This window comes from Balearica regulorum, chromosome 2 (genome assembly GCF_011004875.1).
Source record: "Balearica regulorum gibbericeps isolate bBalReg1 chromosome 2, bBalReg1.pri, whole genome shotgun sequence".
NCBI classification, from domain to species: Eukaryota; Metazoa; Chordata; class Aves; order Gruiformes; family Gruidae; genus Balearica; species Balearica regulorum.
In genome coordinates, this window is record NC_046185.1 from 99,214,956 (window position 1) to 99,241,116 (window position 26,161).

General features: G+C 42.6%; 1 long non-coding RNA gene across 1 annotated transcript in view; it reads left to right on the top strand.

Annotated features, from left to right (window-relative positions):
• LOC142600462 (uncharacterized) overlaps positions 1 to 26,161 on the top strand; it is a 133,553-nt gene that overhangs the window by 80,171 nt on the left and 27,221 nt on the right. The window contains exon 2 of the long non-coding RNA XR_012833955.1: positions 8,727 to 8,841. This is a non-coding gene — a long non-coding RNA (uncharacterized LOC142600462). The remainder of the gene's footprint in view (positions 1 to 8,726; positions 8,842 to 26,161) is intronic.

Consider the following 26,161-nt stretch of genomic DNA (forward strand, 5'->3'; position numbering starts at 1 on the left):
TTGCATACGGTCTTCAATGTAGTACTGGTCAGTCCTGGAGTATCCTGGTTTTGGCTGAGACAATATTCTTCCTAGCAGTGGGTATAGTCCTGTGTTTTGGATTTAGGATGAGAATAATGTTGATAACACACTGATGGTTTAGTTGTTGCCAAGCAGCCAAGGACTTTTCAGCTTCTCATGCTGCCCTGCCAACGAGAAGGCAGGGGGGCACCCAAGAAGTTGGGAGGGGACACAGCCAGGACAGCTGACCCAAAGTGGCCAAAGGGATATTCCATACCATATGATGTCATGTTCTGTATATAACCAGGAGGTGGGCCAGGAGGCAGTTTGACTTGAGAACTAGCTGAGAACTAGCTGAGTATTGGCTTTGGCTGTTGTTGGCAGTTGGCCTGTGCATCACTTGTTTTGTATATTTTATTATTGTTGCTGTTATTATTATTATTGCCTTCTTTTTCTGTCCTATTAAACTCTCTTTATCTCAACCTACAAGCTTTATCTTTACTTTTTTTCTTTTCAATTCCTTACCCCATCCCACTGGGCAGGGGGGCGGGGGGGAGTGATTGAACATCTGTGTGGTTGTTTTAGCTGCCTGTTAGGTTAAACCATGACATGGAGAAATGTCACCAGTTTATCCAAAGATGCAAGAGAAAAATAAATGAAAATGAACTGAAAAATTCTCAAAATTGTACAGCAAAAATCCCTGGAACAATTTTTCCAGAAGTAGTGATCCAAAAGATGCAACTTCAAATAGCCTTAAAGGATTGCTACTTTTAAGAGAAGGGCTTCACATGCACTCTTTGGGAATGGAATAGTTTTTTTTAGATGTGTCATGTCAGGCAATTTACCTCACTGGGCTTGTGGGAAAATAATACCCTCAAGAGTTCTGGAGACCAGAAGAGAAAGAAGTTGTTATTGCCATTGAAGCAAGAAAGTATCTGCTAGGAAGATACACAAATAGAAAAAACATGTTTTCCATGAAAACTACTTGCTAAAAAATATGCAAGGGCCCAGCAAAGAGACAGTTCCAAGTAACTTGTGCCATCATGCGGGATTTCCATTCTGTGTTATTATTTGACCACCTGTCCTGGTTTCAGCTGAGAGGATTGATTTTTTCTTCATAGTAGCTAGTTTGGGGGATACGTTTTGGATTTGTGCTGGAGACAGCATTGATAATATAGAGATGTTTTTGTTCTATGGACTTATTGTTGAGCAGTGTTTACACGGGGCCAAGGCCTTTTCTGCTTCTTGCACTGCCCTGCCAGCGGGATGGCTGGGGGTGGACAAGAAGTTGGGAGGAGACACAGACAGGACAGGTGACCCAAACTGACCAAAGGGATATTCCATACTATGTGACGTCATGCTCAGTTTATAAGGAGCTTGGGGGAAGAGGGGGGGGGTGGCGGCGTTCGGAGCAATGGCATTTGTCTTCCCAAGTAACCGTTACGCGTGATAGAGCCCTGCTTTCCTGGAGATGGCTGAACACCTGCCTGCCCATGGGAAGTGGTGAATGAATTCCTTGCTTTGCTTTGCTTGTGCGCGCAGCTTTTGCTTTACCTATTAAACTATCTTTATCTCAACCCATGAGTTTTCTCACTTTAACTCTTCCAATTCTCTCCCCCATCCCGATGGAGAGGGAGTGAACGAGCAGCTGCGTGGTACTCAGCTGCCGGCTGGGGTAAAACCACGACACCACCTGAAGCCAATCACACTTGTGTTAAATCCTATTAATGCAGGGTGCATATTTGTTATATTATTTCAAATTCTGCTAAAAAAGTAAAATAGTTGTTTCTTTAAACTTCAGGCATTCACATTTAACTTCTGAAAATAAAATATTATTCAAGTTTATCCAATGACACAAATGTAAGCATCTGCTTCTTCACCACCGGAATGAAATGGCACTAGGATTCTGATTGAAACCAAAGGGCTCTCAAACAGCCACCCCAAAGGATGGGAATCAAAGAGTGCATGTTCTTACTGCCCCCACTAATGTATGAGCTAGAGCACTAACCAAATGGTAAAGAGCACAATCGGATGCATAGATGTCTGTATGTTTTTGTTTAAGAGTTACCTAGGATTAGTTTTACAGAAACACTTTAGTTCTCATGAGTGTAACTGCCAGAATGAGAATCACATTTCCTGGCTTAGGAATAGATGAGGACCTCTTTGCACCACTCCAATCTTCAGGAAGCTCTCAGTTGATACTGCTACAATAAATTGGAACTTTCTCCTTTTTTTCCCAGTGGAAAGAGGATAAGGCCAAGGAAAATGAAAGGAGGAAAGATGTTTCATATACACAGAGTTTAAAGAAACAGGTTTGAAGCACATGAATCAGAGCAAAGCAAAATGCACCTTGCAACACCCAATAAAAAGATCACTAAAATGTTGATGGACTTGAAAGATCACATTGGCCTGTGCTGCCAGCTTGCATAGAACTAAGCTGGTAATGAGAAAATGCATTTATTTTTAGGTCTTTTGAAGAAGGAGAGGGCTGATGTCCTGACACAGCAAAAAACCTTGGGATGCTGCCAGCACTTGGCACGGTAATCCTTTCTGTATAGCTCACGTGGTGAGAAATGCTGGCTTGGGTGAAGAACTCTTGATGTCATTTTGGTAATAGCAGTAGGAAATTAAAATGTTAAAGTAGAGACAGCAAAAAAGAGCAAAACACAACATCCAGTGCAGCAGCATGCTATTTCCTGGGTATCAGTGCCTGGGCTGGCAAAGGCTGGAGGCTCCTAAAATAGACATTGTTCAGTATTTGTTGCATGTCCTGAAGTGCCACATCTGAATTTTCTTGAGGTATCTAGGTAAAAATGTTCTCTCATTTGAAAGAGACAAACTGCAGCAAAATCAGGTGCCTCTTCCTTTACCACCGAGCTTCTAGTAAGTTTGCATTTCTAGGAATTTGTAATAGCACCAAGAAAGAAACCAAAGCATTTTAAACCAGAGTTGTGATTAGAGGTATTGCTGCAGTGACTCTGGAAAGCAGGTGTCTAAATTACTGTGCTTGAGGGCAAGAAAAGCCAGGTAGGAAGAAGTGCAAGCAGCAGGGGTGTACCCCTTCCAGTATCCAGCCAAACTGGGTTTTAGGAGAAAGTAGATGATGAGAAGAAAGAAGACATGAATCACTGCAACAGAGATACACAGGAGAGGCAGGGCAGCCCCCAGCACACATTTCACTGGCTCTTGACAGCTCTTCATCTTAATTTTGCATCTTAACACCATTGGCAGGTTAATAAAATGAAAACAAGGTAATTATAAAGGCACGGCAAGGGCCAGCAGCTCCAGGAGCAGAGGTGGCTCCCCATGGGGCTCAGCATGGCCCATCACACCATCCCAGCCAGGGAGCAGGACAGGCCAGGGGACATCAGGGACAGGGAGGCCAGGCCAAGGCTACGCTGGGACGTGGCCCATGGCCAAGGGTAGGCTGGGACGTGGGGACCCGGAGACTGGCCCTGCTGCAGCATCGCTGGGGCAGGGACTGATGGCACCAGACAGCTGAGATGGGGTCCTGGGCTGGGCAAGGAAATGGAGGCTGTTGGTGCCCTTGGGTCCCTCACAGTTAAAGTTGTACTTGTACAAAGTTGGATAGATCCAGACATATCCAGGAAAAAATGCAAGGCCTCGTTCAGGAAAGAATCCACCAGTTTTGTAGTAAAAGATGATTTCAGTCAGACATACCAGGAACTCTGAAAAGAGAATAAAAACATATTTGGCATGTGTTCATTAAAATAAAAGGAACAAACCAAGTATGGATTTCTTTAAAAATATTTGGCTGTTTTTGAGAAAAAAAAATTGTGTTTTTCTAATTTATTGTTTCTAATCTTCATGTGTTGTTTTTCTCCAATTTTCTCTGGCTCATCTTAAAATCACTGCATTTGATGGGAAGCTTGTCATCTGACCAGGCTTGTTGAAATGAACATTTCTCATGAAAATTTTGTTTTCGTGAAAATGTGAAATGGCAAAGGGTTTGCAAAAGAAGGAATCTTTAAAAAAAACCCCCAGGGGTAAAAAAATCTATTTTAAATAGCAATCTTTGAAATATCATCAATTTTTTAAAATTCAGTTTGGCCTACAAGGAAGTCCATAGGAAATGTGAAGAGAAAAATCTCCCCATGGCTGGTGTCCAGGAGTTACAGAAATATTCCCATTAAGCAGTGAAATGGTACACAAAAGACGTGAAGAGCTCTAAGACTGTTTTAGTCCTGGTCTGGCCAGATCGCTGAAGGTCTTGCAAAGAGGGACAGGGAAAGGGACAGTTCTTTCCCACAGGGATGCTGAGCTGCAAGGAGAAGAAGGATGCTTCTGCCAGCACTGACCATGTGGTCTTCCGTGCAATGGAGGATGGCCCTGGGGCTATGCCCAGGCTCTTCACCTCACCAGTGGCTCTGGGAGCAGTGTCTCTTGGCACACAGTTGGGGACAGCTCAGGGACCTCTGCCAGGCACTCCCTCGCTTGGGTCACTTTGTCCTTGACAGCTCCCCTTGCATCACTGCCAACCCTGGCTGCTGTGACCACCAACCCATTTGCTTTCCCAGGCCGTGACACTTGGTCCTTTGTTCCTCCTGTGCTGCCAAAGGCACGCACTGATGCTGCTTCACTTTGAGGAACATTGCAGCCACATATGAGTGTGATGACTGTGCTGGCCTGGGCACTGGAAGAGGAAACCTGGTTCTCCCTGGATCCCCCTGTCTAGATCCTCTCTACCCCAGGAGGACTGGGGCACCACTCCGGCCTCTTCTGCCCCAGGGGTGTGTGGCCATGCCACTGACCTCCCTGTGTCTCTTTACAGCTCCTTTGTAGAGTCCCAGCTTCACACCAATGCCAGCAATATCTCATTGAAAACTAACAGCTAAAAAGCTTTACTGGATTTGGCATAGCAATCCTGTTGGTTTCTCATCCCATGGGTATATTTTCCAATAAGTTCTAATTTAAATGAATTTTTTTAACTTCATGGTAATCGCAAGCTTACAATTAAATGTGGCATGTAGTTTGCAAGAAGAAAAACCAAAATATTTTCCAATAATGGCTACTTGGGGACTACGAGAATAGCCTAAAAATATTCAGAGCATGTAAAAACACGAAGCTGTAAAAGATCTTTTTTTAAAGTAAAATTAATGGGATGAAGCTGAGCAAAGAAAAAATATATGTCAGATGGTATCAGGAGGGTTGGCCTGGCACTCCATTAAACTGCAAAATAATCTCCTGATGGAAGCAGCTGGAAGCACGATTAGCCCCAAACATTTAATGCAAGACAAGGCAAAGCAATGAATGGAGCAATGATCTTTGTGGCCACAGAGCACCACACTAAGCAGTTAATGAAATACCCTTACACTGGTATTTCAGTTGAACTTTTGGAACTGGTGTAATGGTCTACACTTCATCCATACCACATATGTCCATTATATGCTCATTTAGAAAGGAAGAGGCCGGGTTACCTGGAGCAAGAGCAGGAGGACCTGCAAACACAGGTCTTGCTTCATGCAGAACCACAGAGCAGCCACGAGGGGAACTTCTGAGGCTTTTGGCAGACATGAAGTATTTCCGTGTCACTTAGTAGCTTCAAGGCCCAGGGGCCTCTTTCTGGTGTCACAAAGTCCACTGTCTTCAGATGTCAAGCTTGCTGGAAAATACAGATTCAGAGGATATCAAGCAGAGATGCCAGCTGTTAGATAAGATGCTGTTTCTGAATTGTCAATGGAAAATAATTTCCTACAACATCGTTTGACAGCCCTGTCTAGTCACTTCAGGTAAGTGAAGCGATGTGGTTTCCACTGTTTCTCTGATGAAACTTTTTTGACCCAATACATTCCGGGCAAAGAATTGCTCCAAATACTGATCCCAAGTTCTCCTTTGCTCAGATTTACTACTCAACCCCCAATTAAAGTTCTTCACGTGACACAGTTGTCTGATTAACATTGCTGTTATATAACTGGAGGAACTGAAACTATTGATGCGAAGTGGATAAGGACATCATGTTATCCCATTTATGATAGTCATCTCCTGATGCATCGCAGTGTTGCCAGGCCCCTCCCAGAATGACCGTAGGCAAGAACTACCAGAAAGATTTTATGAGAACATCTCTCTGGCTGCCACCTCAGCAGCATCTAGGATGCAGATGCATCTCAACATCTGCTCCATGCTATCAGGTGACAAAGACGTATGAGATATAGATAGCAGGCAATTAAAATTCAAACAGTTTACGAGTGGGAATAGTGGTTCAGCTACATAGATCACTTTAGAAAGAAAGTTATTTTTCAAGGGGACAGCAACACTGTACAGTTAAGCAAATCATAAACTCTAGGGTTACCTTGAGAAGATGGATTGCTGAAATCAGTGTTTTTCAACATTAACCTTTTCCTTCTGGAAAGGTCAGTTCATGCCTCTATTTCACTGAACATGGGAGCTTAAGTGCTAGAATTAATGCATCTTAGGAGCAATCACCCCAAGAGAGGGCCTGTCAAAGCTGTAACAGCATAAAACAAGTGGATTTGTGTGTTTTGTCAGTCTGCCACGCACAGCTTTTACAGTCACTAGTATAATGCCCTTTTGGAAATCCCTTAGTGATAGCATACTTCATTTGTTCTACATTTAGATTACCACTTCTAAACAACTAATATGGGGGCAAAGGGGCTTTGGCTTTTTAGCTACAGAAGTATACGGAGATATTATGGTACTGCAGAGCAGCTCACGCAGCATGTCCCCACCTTATTCATAAACCAGCATCCCAGATTTCTGGTGTTAAACAAGGTGATGGCAGATTGGAAGCTTTTATTCCAAGATTTTTTTCTGAAGTTTTGAAACATATTTTCAACCTTGAATAAGCATTTCCTTCTACAAATGGCCTACTAGGCAAATAACCCCTTGTTTCCTCATCTAGCAATGGTCTTATTTTATGTCATTAACTTATTGCTCCTATTAGCAGCATCAAAATTCAGCAAACATCCCCCACGTTTGCCAGCAATGATGTATTTACAAATTGGGCTCTACAGCCATTATGCTTTTGCACACAGAAGAGACAATACTTTTAAAATGTACATCATCTAATGTAGCCTTAGATGATGATGCTTGAAAACTACTTACCCTAGTATAAAATATTCCATCTGATGATGTAAAGAGCCTCTTGGAGAAATGTTCCCCTACAAAGTGTATGTTAATCTTACAGGCATACTAGTCACTGAAATCCCTGGTTGAAGCTTTGAATTATCCCACCCCATCAGACTTTTATGGTTTTCTAACCTCAGCCCTCACTCAGAGACACAAGGCAGCATAAAAAGTTGAAACAGTATGGGATGTGCAGGCTCAGGAACACACTGATACCGTGTGTGTTACCGTGATACATTGTGCCTTCCTCCCCTCTGCTGAGGCAAATGCTTTCGCTCTGTTCTCTGCAATATCCCAGAGGGGTCCATGAGATTTGTTGATACTGAATATATTTTTTGACTCATCTAAAAGGGTAAGTCTTTTGAGTTAAAAGAAAAAAACCAAACCTTTAAACAAGCATATATTACCTTTGCTACTAGAGGCTAGGTTACCCTTTGAAAAGTGTGCTTAAGAAATCAGTATACTTCTAATATGCCACTCTCTCCTAGATTCTGTAAGGGTCCATGTAAATCTCAGCTCTTTCTACAAGTATCAGGAGCCAGTAGGTGATAAAGACAGAAGGACATTCCTAACAACAACAAGCACTCCAAAGTTCCTCTTATCTGCAGAAAAAATCCTGGGCTTATTAGAGCCACTGAAAAAGTTTGAGGTAAAAATGATGAAGAGGCTGTTGATCAGGAGAAGCAGGTAATCTGAATTCCTCAAGATTTCTCCCCCAAGGAAGACATGGAGAGCAGTCTGTGCTCCATCCATGGTACCCTGCAGACAGACCAAAGAATCTCAGTACGCAAGAGGAAGCTGTCTTGTGAATTGTGACTGCTTCTCATGAGTGGTGACAACAAGAACAAGAGCTGGATCTTCACCAGTATTTGAAATTACAGCAGTGTCTCCCTTTCAATATGACTTGTTTAAAAAAATGCCTTCTCACCAGAGGAAAGCCCAGCACAGGTAAACAAAAGCGCTGGTCATTTCAGAACAAGTTAAGTTTTTACTTGTTCTGAGAAGTTAAAAAAAGAAATCAGTTAATGAAGAGGGAGATGATATTCTTCTTTCTTGAATCTAGCTTGTGTTACCACACAGACAAGTTCTTAAGATACTTTAAGGTCAGAATAAGTATTAAGATACGATCAAGGCTCTGTCTGAAACTTGGAGGCAGTGTTAGAATGGAGTTATTTGGGGGAAATGGGAGAAAAATTTATAAGAAAAGAAGAACTCAAAATGAGTCAGAGGGCAGAAAGATGACTGACCATGTGCAATTAAAAATATGCCAACTGCACAAAAGGAAAAATTTGTTGTGAAAAAAATTGTATATGCAGTAGCTGGAAAAAGTTTAATAGTTCCGAGTTCTCACTGGACAAGTAAACTAAATAATTCAAGGCACTTTCACAGCTACTGAGCTGAATTTATGATTGCTGATCTCGCATATGGTTCAGGGAAATCTGCACCAGTCCATATCATTATCACCTTCAATTCTAACTCTCTTACAGTTACAGCAGTTTGGGAATGTTCAGTGTGAAAATTAAGTTCTTTACAAAAGCAGAGCTAGTGAGATTCTGGCTTTACACTTGATTCTTCACTTTTCAGTCATTGCTGCCTTTATTTCTATTTATCTTGCATTACAGAACCACCAAAGGAATCCAGAGGTAACTGGAAAACCACTGTGCAGAGCGCTGTACAGACAGCTAGAGACAGTCCCTGTCCCAAGCAGCAGGAGAAACAGCAGCAAGCTTCTAAAAGGTAAGAAAATAGCCACTGTTTAAAAATGTTTTTCAGGGCTGGAGTGTTGATAGATTATGTATTCTATCTACTGGGGCTGCATCATCTTCAGTTAACAAGGTTACAGTAAAATGAGTCCTAGTATCACCACTTTGGGGATAACGCAGAGCAAAATCATGGGGGGAAAAGGCAGCAATGCAATGGCTAACAAACAGCATGTAAGTATTGGAAGATAAGCACAAAATATGAGGGATGATTATCAAAGGTCTATAAATATAACCTAGAGAAAAGAAAACTCAAGGGGCCATAGCTTCTATCTATAAATACCTTCAAAACATAAATATAAATGAAGGAAGGGAATTACTCAATCTCAGCAGATGCTGAGACACAGAAGCAAGCTAACAAAGAAGGAGTTGAGACTAAGCTCAGAGTGTATTTCTGAATGCTAAAACCAGTTGGAGTCTCTTTCAGACTATCAAAAAGGGTATCATCCTGGTAATACTCAAAGATATATTCAGTGAGGCATTACTGGGAAGAAATGCAGGCAGAGTGCAATCTTGCAAAGACCTGGTTGACCAAGCGACCTTTCTAGCTCCCACATCTGTTTGGTGTCAGGCATGGCCTGAATGGATTCTCAACCCTTGGGACAGGTGTTTACAGCACTCAGGCTCCTGCAATGCGGCAGTAACGTAGTAGCTGGAGAGCAACGAACCACATGTCTTGGTAACAAAATAGACATGAAGAAAGACCTTTCTGAAATCAAAAGACAAACCAAATCCAAATTAACTTGGGGAGTTTGAGACTTTTTAGGTCAACTTCACCCCAGAGTATTAAGGCTTTTGTCTTTCCTTTTGTTAAGGGGAAGCTTGTCAAGTACTGACATGGCCCATAGCTATTCTCACATGGAGATGCTGTCCTTGAAAACCTTGGCTCCTAGGATTCCCAAATCCAGATGCAACATTGCACGTGGGACTGGCAGTCCCCCAAGCCTGCCTGCTGGTTATGTCTGAAGGTAGCTTATTTTGTGCACGTTACTCAGGGACAGGGGACTCTGGGGGTCCCAATGTAGCCTTGGTTGGGGGTAGAGTGTAAGTATCCTGTGGGTTTCTGTAAACCTTCCCTAGTACTGACAGTTACAGTATGGTCAGAAGGAAGTTCAGGCTTTGGCCTTGTATGAATAAACTGCGTGCAGGAGCGTTGTTAATGCGACAGCCCAGTTAGGAAATCACATAGTTGTGGTGCTCCACGGTATTTGAGCCTCATTCATTTAAATTTTAATTTCTTGTTTAGATGCAGGGCTAAAAATGCCTATTATTACAGATGCAAAAATGGGCAGTATAGTGCACTATAATGCAAATATTACTATAGAACAACTAATTTGTTCAATTTCTTAGGGTTTTTTACATCTATACTAGCAACTGCAACATTCGGGAAGAATTGTCACATTTAACACATTTTACTGTCTTGGCTACTGAATCCTGAGTAATGACATTATTTCAGATGCGTTACTGATGAACAATTTTCTTGCAGTGCAAAATGCCAGGCTTGATAGAGAGCAAAACAATAGTTTCTCTCAGTCCTGCCAATTGCCAAGCACTTCAGCTTCTAGCATCTTCAATGATTTCCTGAAGACCAACTCTCTTTTAGAGGCTTAGGATCCTTTAAAGCCCAACTAACTATAAACAGCATAGAAGAAGGAATAATTCTCCCAGTTAAGCCTCCCACAGAGACTGTTCTCTCTGCCAGCGTACAGATGAATAGACTTTGAATACTAATTGTAACACTGTGTGTACTCTTCCTGAGCTAATCAGCTCACAGAGTACAGACAAGCAACTTTTATTATCAATTCCATTCCACCACACAAACCATCCTGAAATGCTTTTCCAATAGCTAATTTAGAGACCTCCCGTTGGTTTAGTTCAGGCTGCGGAAGGTTTGTAAACAAGCTGTGTTATTCAAGAGGAATTTGCTCTCCCTCAGTGTCTCTCTTTCTCTCTCTCTCTCTCGTCTAAAGTATTAGGATCTAATGGAAATAGTTGCCTAAGAGTGGGAAGCAAAACATGTTAATACCTACTAGCAAAAGCACATGTTCAACGTCTCAAGAGGTTTCATGTGCAACAGAGGAGAAAACTCACCTGCAGACCTAAGTAACAGTGTATCATTTGCTTTCTGAAGTAAAAAAATCATTGCCAAACAATTATTTTCTCCTTTTGAGAGTGGAGTAGTTTTTACCGTTAGAAGTTATATACAAATTTGGTTTTGTCCCTCACTTTGGAATGAGATATTGTATATATGATCAAAGCTCACCATGATAACCTTCATATATGAAACCTCTGCTGGGAGCTCTGCCAACATGAGCTGCAGTCAGCATCAATAAGCTGAATCCCAAGAGCTCTCCCACACCTTGTATGGCTGTTTACATCTATATCGAATGGGTAAAGAAGTGCTGCTAAAACTCAGTATTTTCCATTGGTACAAGAGACCACAACAGCAGTGTGGTGAAGACACTTTCAGACTAGGTATTCTCTACTTTTATGTCCCCGGCAAATATACTCCTAATCTGTTCAGAAGTCTGTTTTGTTAAAAAAAAGAGTGCTGTTTCACAGAAAGAAGCCTTCTAATGTTTCTGGCACTGCTCTGTTTTAAATCTTTGGGAAAAGAGAATTCAGACTGACTGTGGAGAAATAGGCTTTCTTTATAAGCTAAAATGTGTGAATAGCTGGTAGCAGTCCTCAGGGGAAAAGAAAACCAAAATCCAATCGCTCCCTGCTGCCCTCCCCCGCCCCCCCAAAAATTAAAGAAAAAAACAAAAAACAAAAAACAAACAACCCCAGAGAGAACTCCTTATCTGGGATGACGGGAGTTTTGTAATTTAATAGTATTCTTACTAAACAACAAAGATTTTAGTGTAGAACAAATGGACTCTTTGTAATTGTTCCCTCCTTGCTGAAAGTTCATTTGATCCTATTGTGTCCATGTTCCACTGTAACAGGTTGTATACTATTCTGAACTGCACCAAGGAGCTGCTGCTGTTATGTACTACAATCTGGTGCAGGAAGCTATTTGTAAGCCATTAAAAATCCACATTGAGTTGAAGTGTGGGCATACATTTTCCTGCCATGGAATTAAGATGCAAAACAAGGACCTTCTCTTCAGATAAGCCATTCACCAAATCCCCAATTCATGCTGAAAGAGGAAAACCACTCAATGATCTGGTCTCTTTTACAGCTGAAAACACATTTATGAAAAAGTGACTTAATTCTTCAGCCACTCTCTGTAACACACATTGTTCAGCACTGGAGCCCCATTTTCCAAAGGGCTTAATAGCTTTCTTGACCAACTTCTGAAATGGGAAGTGCAGACCAAACTCCCCTTCTGCTGAAGTCAGTAGTAGAATCCACTTCTTCCATCACTAAGAAAATAACTGTGGTTCCCACTGGCAGTATGAATACCTCAGGAAATAGTATTGATATCCCACATAAATGACCCCTTTTTTTCTCATCCACATTGACTGTGTATGCCACACCAGCTTCTTATACAATGTAAGAAAAGAGTCTAAAGACTGTTTTATAACTGCATGAAAATTGGATCTTGTCTTCACTTCAGACAAGGATCTCTTACATTTTCTTTGGCTTTTTCTCGTTAGTGAGGAGATGAAAATCTCAAGCATCTCATAGCTCATTATTAATACATAGTCATTCTCTGCTGCTCACAAGGGAAATGGAGAGACTGACAGCAGGCCCCAGAGACAGCAGCCTGATTATACAACCTCTATACATAGACAATTCCTAGTAACTGCTTAGAAGAAAGGATCAGTTACAGTTATTACCAATACTTGTTAGGTACCAGTAGTGTTTGTGGTGCTCTACAAGGCAAACACTGTCCTACTTTATCCTGAAGAACAATGGATGTCAAAAGACTCTTTTGAAGATGCAGAGATAGTGACAACTTACAATGTTCCCATCCATTTCCTTTTTGCTTTCTATTTTTGCTCCTATCATTAAAGGGCTTGTAAATAACAATGGAATGGCGAGGGCAGGATAGTGACAATGGCTCTGATGAAATGTGCTTTGAGGAAGAATTTGAATGAGGAGAGGGAGATACCCACAGGCTGGGAGATAACATAGCAGCAAGCAAACATGAGGGAGAACAAGTGAAAAGAGCACTGGCATTGCAGTGATGACTATACAAGAGGAACCAAAGTCAGAGATTTGGCTTGGTGAAGTGTTGAGATGAAGCGTTTGATCATGGAAGAGAGAGTAGGAAGATTCAGTGAGACAAAAACAGGACTCAGTTTTCAGGCAGGAGAAGGTGGTTGTAAGAGCTGCATTTCTGACAGACCAGTAGGGAACAATGAGATTATGTAGAAGGTGGGGAAAAGTTAGAGGTTATCATCTAAAGATTCTCAAGATGAATGAGAGTAGGATTATTACGATATTACTCATGTATTTAAGGACATAGAACATTAAAATGCATTTAGGACATGAACAGAAGGAGCCACCAGACAAATGAAGGACGGGAAGGAAGTAGTTTAGTCAGGTTGGCACACATCACTGGGGAAGGAAACAGACAGGAAAAGACCAGGAACAAAACCTATTAGGAGAAAAGAAGGTAAGTTGATGGAAAAAGCTTGTGACAGAGCCTTTCCATCTTCTTGAAGTCAGTAACACTTGTGACATTTGGAGAAAGAATGGCAACAAGAAGGCTTAGGGAAGGAAATGAAAGTCTCAAAGAGGGACTTGATGGGAGCAGTGGGACTTCTGCTTGAGAAAGATTTGAAAAGACTCTTGGAAATAATTCAGTACGGACAGCTTCTCTGGCTCCTGAAATGCCCTTCCGAGACATTCAGTGGTGGAAGAATTGCAAAGTAGAGCCTAAAGAATTAACTTGAGCACCTGTGAAAGCAAGAGAAGGAGCAGGTGGTAAGGAGACCTGGAGCTGCAGGGATGCTGTAGACATACGATAACTTAGAGGGTATAGCAGAATGGACAAGGAAAGGGGAAAGGCACAAGGAGCATTGAAAGAGCAAAGGCTAGTGATCACTGAAAATTTTGACAATGAACAGTCAGATAAGGGACAATTAAGCATCTATATTCAGTTTGGTTTCTCAGCAAGGAGGACATCTCTGATGTTCAAACATGCTCAGGGTTCTGGTAAGGAAGAAGATGCCACACTGATGCAACTCTGAATTTTTTTTAAAAAAGGAAAGGTAGTGAAAATGAAGGCAGTCTACAAACCTGTATTTACTCAGAGATAAGGATGAATATAGTGTATTCCGGTATCCTAGCTAAGAGGCTGCCTGGTTAATCTATTCCTTCCCATTTTGCCGACTTTGACAAGACTTAGCACTTGCTTGAAGTAACAAAGTATCAGTATTGGATGCAATCAAAAGCCAAGTTCATGCATTTGTTTAGTTTCATTCCTTATTTGATCATGCAAGTAATCTACAGGGCAGTACTTAGCAGATGCCACCTTGGCTGAAATCAGCAGGTGTGGGATCCACTAATTATAGTACCTCAGCTACTTCAACTTGTGGTTTCTGGACCCCGGAGGAGACATGAATTACTTCTAAGGAGTCTGCCAAAGCAAATCTAGAATCAGTGGGTTCAGATTTGCTGTACAGGATCTATATCTCCAGTGAGAAATTTCAATGAATCTGTAAATTAAAAAGGAATGTCCAACTACATAGTAGTTTTCAGTTCCTTCTCTCCAATATCTTGTGGTTGACCTAAAGAGATATTACAGAAAAGTAATTAAGCATGCAATAGCTTCCCCTCTTCTTGAGTTCTATGAAGACTTTCCTGCTTTCCCTTCCACCCCCGTGGGCATTCCATGCTATTTAGAAAGTGTTTGTTCAAAGATAGGTTAATCTGCATATAAGATCCTAAGGATGAGATGTATATCTGAGGTCTCTCCATTCTAGAACTAGACCACATGCTGTACTTACACGTAGTAAAGTGACTTGGTTTTTAATAATGAGACTATCACAGTGGAGCATAAAGAAAGGATTTACACTTTACTGCCCAAAGTAATGGGTAACTACTCTTTTTTCTTTCCAAATATGCTACTTTTATCACCATTTATCCTACTCCTTTATAGAATTCTCTCACTTCAGTAACTCCAAGGTTGTTTTTCACACAGAACGAACTGAAATAGGACACTGGGATTTGCTTTCAGAAAAGAGGAAGGTTACCTTAACCATACTAATTAGTGTTCTAGTACCTCCTTTATTTTCAAGCTATTAGTTTGCTTAATAAGAAGGGCAGAGGGAGAAGGTTTGCAGAAATATAGTTTCACATCAAAGTTACAAGTTACAAAGCTACATCTACAAGTTACTTTTCTCCACTTACAGTAACCTTCCCTGTTGGTTCCCTGTTCCCTATGGTAACACTCTCTCAAAGATGTTCAATATTCATTACTTGCTGCAGTCCTTAATTTGTACCTGCTATCTTCAGAGACTTGTGTTGACTGTCTGTCTCAATGGATGGGTTTTTAACATGGGCTGATATGTGAACATCCTTGCAGATGCAGGACTGAACATATCACTTATGTAGGTCCTACCATTTATGTATATACTGCAGTATATGTTTGTTTTCTGATGCAATAGTGCAGTGGAATTTCACCTATACATGATGAATTCCTCCCTTGTTTGGCTTTTCACTCTTCTTCAATGCCAGTGTGGGGAACCAACCTGCAATACACAATTTCTGCAAAGGGGAAAAAAGAAAAAAAAGTATATTAGTAGTCTGAGAACCATAATAAAACCTGGAGTTTTGATTTGACTGTTAATTTCTACACGGTATTCTGCAAGCAAGCAGGAGCTCACTCTTCTTGCTCCAAGCTAAGTAGAAGCTATTAGTTTCTCGGCAGGACATACCCTGAGCTCAGTGTCACACTATTAAATCTATACAACTTCTAGGGGTCTTGCAGTTCGAGTAAAGTGAGCTTGCACCTACCTTCAAAACACAAGAGAAATACACTCTTCTGGTCTGTGGACAGAACTACTGTATCCTTGTTTCTCTGATTATCAGATAAGAATACATACTACTTTTCCTCAGAGCAGTAAGAGAAGGAAAAAACAAATACTGGTAAGTTGCTTAATACGTATTTCAAGATTAAGAGTTAGATCTTTTTATTAAGCCAGGCAATTCTCCTTTTTATTTCCACAGGCAGCATTGTCACTTTATACTCCAATCTTAGGTCAGTCTTTGAGAATAAATTTCTTGCTCTTTCTTATCAAAAACCACAGCAATAGGGGACAATAAATGCAGATGTATAACCTTTGCTGAGGAACATGCAATTTGCTGTACACTCCTAACAAACAAGAGGGATTTGCCCAAATGCCTAACAACACTGGATTGTACAAAACAATTATATATCCTCTAATCATGGAGGGCTCTCAATCTACACTTTTGAAGGAACATTTAAAGGATATATGAATATGTAGGAGCCAAGATCAAGTAGATGGATTGACATTAAAGGGAAGAAGGGGGTCATATTTAATGTAGTTCACATAAGTTGCTCCAAGTATAACTTCAAACAGTATCACATTTTTTTATCATCTACTCACTTAGAAGTAAATATAAAACCCTTCTTTTGATTTTGTGTGAAAGACAATACATCTATTATATTTTTGTCATGCAGTACAAACCAGCTACCCAGTGACACTCTGCTTTTTTCATTCAAAGAGAATTGAAATGTCACATTTAACATCTTGTAGGTAAAGGTGCATGAGCTATTGGAAAATCAGGGAAGTCAGCTGATGAACTGTAGAAAGTTCTAAAAGTCTTTGCCTATGTTTAAGAGGTCCACCATCTTCTACAGAAAATGCCAAGACCTTGTAAGAGGACTCTCTACTGCCCTTGTGTTCAGGGATTACTCAGAGCTTTTTCTTCTCCACAGAGGGCACTGCAAGCAATAGCAAAGCATGGTGTCTTTGAAACAGGATGCTCCTCAGAGAATGTTCTGTCTGGATGACAATCATTTCAAAGTAAAAAACATTTTCAAAGTAAAAAAACCCCTTATTTACTTCCTCCAAGCCCTCAATTTCTGCCCTTGGAATCTAACCAGCATACTCTATAATAGGGATGACAATTGGCACCATGGGGGCTGCATCTGTGTCCTGGGATTAAGGTGGTCAGTAAGGCATCCGAATAGAGAACAATGCTGTGCACAGCTGGTTACAGACCTAGTTTAGGTGTGGCAGGATCAGCTGTACTGATCTGACTGCTAAATGTCTACCCAACTACAGCAAAGTTGTACCAGGAAGGACAGCAGCAGAGTTCTCAGGTGGACCTCAGGTGAGCAGACTTCACTTTATTCAGGGGACTGTAAGCAGGTTCCCATGGGAGGTAGCTCTGAAGGGTCTAAGATCTCTGGGAAGCTGGCAGGTCTTCAAGGACAGCATCCTCCAAGTGAAAAATGATCCACTGTGATATTCAGAAAGACAAGTAGATGCTTCATGAGACTCTCTTGGCTAAGTAGGGAACTTGAGATGAAGCTTCAGTGTGAAAAGGCAGTATACTGGAGGTGGAAGCAGGAACAGGCTTTAAAGAATGATTATAGAAATATTTTCTAAGCGTGTGTGTTGGTTTTGCGTGGCAAGGTTTTGGTAGCGGGGGGGCTACAGGGGTGGCTTCTGTGAGAAGCTGCTAGAAGCTACCCCTGTGTCTGATAGAGCCAATGCCAGCCGGCTCCTAGACGGACCCGCCGCTGGCCAAGGCCAAGCCAATCAGCGCCTCTGTGATAACATATTTAAGAAAGACAAAAACAGTTAGAGAGAGCTTTTGCAGCCAGAGAGAGGAGTGAGAAGATGTAAGAACATCTGCAGACACCAAGGTCAGTGAAGAAGGAGGGGGAGGAGGTGCTCCAGGCGCCGGAGCAAGATCCCCCTGCAGCCCGTGGTGAAGACCATGGTGAAGCAGGCTGTTCCCCTGCAGCCCATGGAGGGAGGATGAGGGGGTGTAGAGATTCCACCTGCAGCCCGTGGAGGACCCCACGCCGGAGCAGGTGGAGACACCTGAAGGAGGCTGTGACCCCGTGGGAAGCCCGCGCTGGAGCAAGCTCCTGGCAGGACCTGTGGAGCCGTGGAGAGAGGAGCCCACGCCAGAGCAGGTTTGCTGACAGGACTTGTGACCCCGTGGGGGACCCACGCTGGAGCAGTTTGCTCCTGAAGGTCTGCACCCCGTGGAGGAGACTCACGTTGGAGAAGGCCGTGAAGGACTGTCTCCCGTGAGAGGGACTCCATGCTGGAGCGGGGGAACGATGAGAGGAGTCCTCCCCCTGAGGATGAAAAAGCGGCAGAAACACCGCGTGAGGAACTGACCATAACCCCCACTCCCCGTCCCCCTGTGCCACTGAGGGGGGCGGAGGTTGAAGCCGGGAGTGAAGTTGAGCCCGGGAAGATGGGAGGGGTGGGGGGAGGTGTTTTAAGATTTTGGTTTTATTTCTCATTCCTCTGCTCTGTTTTGCTTAGTAATAAATAAGATGAATTCCCTCTCTAAGTTCGGTCTGGTTTGCTCGTGATGATAATTAGAGAATGATCTCTCCCTGTCCTTATCTCGACCCGTAAGTTTTACCTTTTCTCCCCTGTCTAATGAAAGAGGGGAGTGATAGAGCGGCTCTGGTGGGCACCTGGCCCTCAGCCAGGGTCAACCCACCACAGTTCTTTTTGGCGCCCAACGTGGGGCACGAGAGACTCGAGATAAGGATAGTAATTGGAAGAGGTAACGGGCAAAACATTGACTGAACGTAACTTGAGAGTGATATATTTGTGAAGGGACTAGAGATAGATTTTGTGTGTAGATTGTCCACTCTTGTTTGGTGTTGTGATAGTGTTGTTTTGATGTTGGTGTGGGGAATTCTTTTTTTTTTTTCTTTTTCTTTGTTGATGTGATTAGTGTTTGTGAAGTTTTGTGTTGAATGTATATTTTAATGGTAATTCTTAAATATGTGATTCACAGAGGCGAGGGGTGGAATGTGTTGGTTTTGCGTGGCAAGGTTTTGGTAGCGGGGGGGCTACAGGGGTGGCTTCTGTGAGAAGCTGCTAGAAGCTACCCCTGTGTCTGATAGAGCCAATGCCAGCCGGCTCCTAGACGGACCCGCCGCTGGCCAAGGCCAAGCCAATCAGCGCCTCTGTGATAACATATTTAAGAAAGACAAAAACAGTTAGAGAGAGCTTTTGCAGCCAGAGAGAGGAGTGAGAAGATGTAAGAACATCTGCAGACACCAAGGTCAGTGAAGAAGGAGGGGGAGGAGGTGCTCCAGGCGCCGGAGCAAGATCCCCCTGCAGCCCGTGGTGAAGACCATGGTGAAGCAGGCTGTTCCCCTGCAGCCCATGGAGGGAGGATGAGGGGGTGTAGAGATTCCACCTGCAGCCCGTGGAGGACCCCACGCCGGAGCAGGTGGAGACACCTGAAGGAGGCTGTGACCCCGTGGGAAGCCCGCGCTGGAGCAAGCTCCTGGCAGGACCTGTGGAGCCGTGGAGAGAGGAGCCCACGCCAGAGCAGGTTTGCTGACAGGACTTGTGACCCCGTGGGGGACCCACGCTGGAGCAGTTTGCTCCTGAAGGTCTGCACCCCGTGGAGGAGACTCACGTTGGAGAAGGCCGTGAAGGACTGTCTCCCGTGAGAGGGACTCCATGCTGGAGCGGGGGAACGATGAGAGGAGTCCTCCCCCTGAGGATGAAGAAGCGGCAGAAACACCGCGTGAGGAACTGACCGTAACCCCCACTCCCCGTCCCCCTGTGCCGCTGGGGGGGGCGGAGGTTGAAGCCGGGAGTGAAGTTGAGCCCGGGAAGATGGGAGGGGTGGGGGGAGGTGTTTTAAGATTTTGGTTTTATTTCTCATTCCTCTGCTCTGTTTTGCTTAGTAATAAATAAGATGAATTCCCTCTCTAAGTTCGGTCTGGTTTGCTCGTGATGATAATTAGAGAATGATCTCTCCCTGTCCTTATCTCGACCCGTAAGTTTTACCTTTTCTCCCCTGTCTAATGAAAGAGGGGAGTGATAGAGCGGCTCTGGTGGGCACCTGGCCCTCAGCCAGGGTCAACCCACCACAGCGTGCAGGGACAACATTAGGAAAGCCAAAGCTTACCTAAATTTGCCACCTGTAAGGGGTATCAAGGGCAACAAGAGCCCTTAGTACTAAAAGGACAAACAGGGAAGCTGTGGGATCATTGTTACATGGAGTGTGTGACAGTAGGCGCAGATATGGCTGAACTACTCAGTATCTTATTTGCCTCAGTCCTCACAAACAAGATTTCCCAGATGGCTGAAGAAAGGCAAATGATGCATATCTCTTCAGAAGAGGCCAAAAGAAGAATCCAGAGAACAACCAGCCAGTCAACCTCACTTTGCTCCCTGGGAAAATCATTAAACAAGTCCTTATGAAACACATTTTTGGGTACATTGAGGAGAAGAAAGTGATTAGGAACAGTCTGGATTGAACAAGAGTAAGTCATGTCTGACCAATCTGATTGCCTTCTGTGCTGCAATGACAGGATCTGTGGACAACCAGGAGAGCAATGGCAGACATTTACCCCAACTTTAGCAAGGCTTTTGACACTGTCTCCTACAGTATTCTTGCATCCAAGTTAGGATGATGTGGTCTGGATGGATGAACAACAAGATGGGTAAATAACTGGTTGAATGATTAGGCTCAGAGGACAGTGATTAATGGGACATGCACTACCCAGAGGCTGGTGGCTAACATAGTACTGTGGGGGTCAATCCTGGGACCTATCCTGTTTGACATCTTTATAAACAACCTAGAGAAGGTGATGGAGGGCACACTGGCAGGTTTGCAGATAACACCGAACTTTGCGAGGGAGGGGAGGAGGACTGTCCCTCCTTAAGCAGGAGAGCCCTGCTTGATGGTAGAGCTGCCATTCATGGGGGCCTGCACAGATTGGAGGAATGACAACAACCTTATGAAATTCAGTAGGTATAAATCCAAAGGAAGGTACACAGCCCTGGGAAGGAAGAGACTCAGCATCAAGATGGAGCAGGAACTGCCTGGCTGGGAAGCAGCTCTGCTGAGAAGAACCTGGGGGTGTGATGAGCAGTAAGCTGAACATGACCCAGCTGCGTGCTTGGCAGCAAGGAAGGCCAGCAGAATCCTGGGCTGTACAAAAAGGAGCACATCCAGTAGATTGCATGCTCAGCAGATTGACGTGCCCACTACTCAGTACTCATTACATCACATCTAGATACTCTGTCCAGTTTTAGACCTCTCAATACAGGAAAGACATTGATAAACTGGAGCAAGCTCAGTGGAGAGCCCCCAAGACAGTTGGGGGCTGGAACTCTTGTCCTATGAGGAGAGGCTGAGAAATCAGGTCTTGTTCAGCCTGGAGAAGGTGTGAATTCAGGGGGAACATAACAGCAGCCTGTCAGTACCTACAAGGGGGTTATCAAGAAGATGAAGCCAGGCTCTTCACAGTGGTGTATTATGGGAGGACAAGAGGCAATGGGCACAAACGGAAACAAGAGAGGTTCAGACTAGCTATAAGGAAAAGCATTTTCCCTCATGAGGACAGTCAAGCAGGGGAATACATTGCTCACAAAGGCTGTGCAGTCTCTAACCTTAGAGATTTCCAGCACCCAACTGGTTAAAACCCTGAGGGACCTGGTCTGATCCCATAGCTGGCCCTGCTTTGAGCAGGAGTTTGGACTAGAGACCTGCTGTATTACCATATGATTGTCTGAACATGACAACCAGTCTAGTTTCTGCGGCATCATGAAGCTTGAAGTGCTGTGACTTCTTTCTTTCCATTGTCTTTTTAGATGAGAACACTTTGATAGAACTTGCATGAAAATGAAAGAAAGAAGCCAGATCTCAGTATCTGATGCTATCCTGTGCCCTTTAGAGCCATGTAGCAAACTAGTGTCCCAGACACCAAGCTTGCTAGATGTGAAGGGAAATGTGAAGTTAAGGATTCCCAACAAAATAACAGACAGCTGCTGTATCTACAGCAAGGAAGGCAAAACAGATAATCTGCCATTTTTTATTGCAGTGGTATTAATACTTTTATTTCCAGTTGCAATAAAGTTGCTAATATCAGCAAAAATTATTCTATGATTATAAGACTATGCAAATACCTGTATAAATGAAGTGTAGCACTCAGATTCCTGGCAGTTGGCCAGTGTAGCCTTCTGTGTGAACAAGTTTGGCTATTTCTATATTAACAGCTCATGGTAATGCCTCTCTCCTGGGCTATCAAGTAGAAGATTACCCTTCACTGTATGTTTCTCTGTGTGGGACAAAGTCTAGCAATGGAGCTGCATTTACAGGCAATAGAATATGTAAATTGTATGCACTGCAATTAAATAAATGTCCATTCTTCTGAGCGAGGTTCATTTAGGAATGCCCTGCTGGCTTTAGAAAAGGATTGTAGTTCATAGGTTCCTGATTGAAACAATAAATGAACTGTGTGAGTGGTAAAGTTAACTGGAGGAACAAACACAGAAGGTTTGTTCAGTGACATAAATTAGGATTTAGAATTATCTCAACAGTTTACATAACATTTGCTGCGCATGAATCCATTGCCTGTGGTGTTTAATATTGCATGTATGATTTGGCAGATCCACTGCAATTTTACAGTGAAGCAAGGACACAACAGATGACAACTCTCCACAAAGCAAAAAAAAGTGATAGCTGTATTCATATATTGCAGATGTAGTGAAAAAGATCTGGGGTTTAGTAATTATTTATTTATTTGCATATGGGATTGTTTTGTCTGTTTTGCAGATTTTTGGTTTGAGGTTTTTCTTCTTTTTTTTGGTTTTGTACATAGGTCACTATTGCCTAAGAAAGAACCTAATATTTGTAAAGTACCGAATATTTAACTTCATGAGATACTTTGAGTACAGTGTCAAATGCTTCTTCTAACACAAGGACAGTAATAAGGAGCAATTTGAGATACTAGTACCGCTCAAATCAATATAGGAAAGATGATAACATTGCGGATAAAAGGGCACGCAAAAACGTGCGTGTGTTTTGTCCATGTAATTGTAACTTTATGCGTTCATTATAGCAGATTTTAAATACTTGAACTGAGGAAGCTAAACATGCCCAATCACCCTACACAGAAATCCGTGGTTAGAAAAGTACCTTGCCAGAGAGCATTTCAGAGCTTTCATACCACCCTGCTACACCTTGGCCAAGAGGACTCAAGGAAGACCTTCAGCAGGCAAAAGACTTGCAAAGGGTGCACATTACAGATATAACTCTTGCTCTGTGCAGTCAGCAAAAACTGTTTCTAGCACTGAGATCTATAGTTCTGCTACATTTAGTGCCTTCAGCAAAACCCACCCCAAAAAAACTAGAAAACAAAACCCCAAACTAAACAATTCCCCCCAGAGGATCTGGGTCAAGAACTTTCTTGTTGCCAAGCAGCAACTTTGTCCTTACTGCAGGGTAGCAGGGGATAAAAGAACCTCTATATGCAATCTATCCATCTAATACATAGATGGAGATGCGACTTCTGGAAGTCCCAGAAGGTGCAGATATGGCATACGGGCGTGTACTAGCCCCTTTGAGCATTGCGTGCCATCAGTGATAACAGGGTTAGTTAAACACACTCTGCTGAAGAAATAAACAGCATTTTCTATTCACGTGCCCAAGCAGCAAGCAGCCAGTCATATTAGCGCTGAAGGAAGGAGCCTAAGGTTTAATTTCCAGGAAGGCTGCTTGTATAACAGCAGCTATGTCAGAAGAGCAATATCTAGTTTACACAGCAAAATATCCTTGAACTATTAAGCTGCAGGCAAAGACTGCAAATCAAAATTAATTACAAGTGTGTCTTGGCTGCACAGAGACAGAAATGCTGCAGCCCAGTAGAGGAGCAAGGAAAGCCAACCAGGACACTGGTGAACCTTTAACAGGAGTTTATATTTTGAAATGCATGGAGTACATCACTGGGAGGGACAGCGTGTATCCATTTTCCCCTTAATTTGGGGTACTTTTGTTACTGAGACCAAAATAAATGTTTCACTTCTGTGTTTTTTGAACATAAAACTGTAGGACATTTTCATAGGTGAGGATGACAACTATCTTTTGGCTTTACCCATCTTATTCCAGGCTACAAATAGACTCACCTTGTCGTTGTGAATATCCTTTGCCCTCCTCCCACCCCCACCTGTTTATTCAATCACGACAACATTTTGGGATAGCATTATCAAATGGCTAGGATAAATTTCACTGCGACATAGCTTGGCACAGCCTTTTAAGTGAAAGCTATTACAGACCCTGATAACGGCACCCCTAGGTACAATACCCTATTCCAGAAGATCTGTATTAAACGTTATGAATTCCAAAATAGTTACCTCCTCTGGAACAAAATCATTAAGCTGAATAGCCTGACTTAATTTGACTTAAATGTCATCAATGATTCACTCTGTTTTAATAAACTCATCTGTTTTCATGTCACTTCTGTAATTTATGCCATAAAAAGCCAGTCATGCTGTTCCAATGCCTCAGGAGCACAGTTAGAAACTATTTGAAAACCTTTCAGGGCTACCTTCTCAAAGGTTTCATGCCACTGTAACAGATGCAAACAGTGTCTGTGAAGGTAGAGTCTTTCCAGGGGAAGGCATCACAGACAGCTTTGTGGATACTAGAAAATTTAGAGCAACAATGTATTAAAAAAAAAAAACCAAAAAACCAAACCAATCACAAGTGCAGTGGATATGCTTTTGTGACATCTGCTTCACTATAGAGCTCAGAAGGAGAGTAGAGTAAGAAGCAGAAAACATAAGGAAACATAAGGAAATGGATGTTTACGGGAATATTATTTCAAAATGGTAAGTCCGCAAACTTGCCTGGCAGCTTAGCAGGTTCACTGTTTTCCCTAATTCTTAAGGAAATAAGTGCCAGAGTTGTGGGTCTGAGCCAAAGGATAGGCTTTCTTCAACACATACACTCTATTCACCCTGACTTTTCATTATACGTGGTCATCAAAGTTGCCTCAGGAAATCTGTGTAAAGCTATTACATGCATTCAGTCCACTGGCAATTTAAAATGCAATGTACGACTGACTGACTGATATACTCCAAGTACACTTTTACCTGTGGGAGGGCAGGAAAGAAGCTGTAGTAAGGATCTCACTTCTATATATTGAGCTGAGTAGTGCACAGATAACCATCCTAAAGGGAGCTTAAGCACTCCGCAGTAGAGCTGCGTGTGATAACCTCCAATGCACAACTCCTAGGAACATCTTCTTGAGCTCTGCTTGCATTTAGACTAAAATTAGAAAGCATCATTTTTAGGAGACTAGGGTATGGAAAAAAAATATCATTCTCTAAGGATATTTCCCTTTGATGATGGACAGGGCTTATATATAAACAAGTATAGGACACCTAAGTTTCATAAGGTTGGTACTTACTACTGTGATGGATCCAGTCTAGGAACAGATTTTGCCAGGCAGGCAGCCTGCCCCAATCTACTTCAAAGCACAGTTGGGAGTAAACAGGTATGCTAATGAAGAAATTACATATGCTACTCATTTACCAGCTCCCAGTGGAGCCTTAATAGCAGAAGTTGATTACACATGCAGCAGCAAGAAGGTCCTATACCTGCTTGGGTACAGCACTCCTTTCTGTGCTAGAAGCAAACAGGACAGGCAATATACAGCCAAAATTAATTGTAATGCATCTCCTGGCCAGATTAACAGGACCAAATGCTCAACCTGGCTGGTAGTATTTCTAATTAGAGACTGAAAGACACTACTTGATATCAACTGTGATTAAAGAAAAAAACCCCACAATTAAATGAGCATACAAATATCCTAGGTATATTTTGTTTGTTCTTTTTCCTCTCCAAATACTGGACAGCTTTGTGTGCATGAGTTAGTGATGATTGGATATTGCTGAAATTGTGTTTGCTTTCCATTCTGTTTGAAGCAGCTCTACTGGAACCAGGTTTGTTTATTTACATGGTATTTGACAAATAGTCTCTGAGGCTCAGTTATCAGGGATTCATGCTCACATCTCTTATTGGAAACTCCATTCTCCTAATTGTTGCTGTAAGCAGGACAACACAAGAGGTGGTTTTGCCTCCAGGCTATTTCAGCTGGGTCTGGTATCAGCCACGTTTTATTACAACCTTTATGACTGGGATCTCTTTGATTGCCCTTCCTAAGACTTATGGTTTCTTTTTCTTTTTTCTTTTTTTTTCCACTTTCACGTACACTTACACACACAGGGTACATTTAAGGGAATATGCTGATCTTAACGACCTCTCAGAATTTATCCTGGGGCTAATCAGAGGCTTGCTGTTTTATGCTGGCTAAATCTATCATGGTATTGAATAATTCACAGCCTGCCTTAAAGGCTCCAGACTAG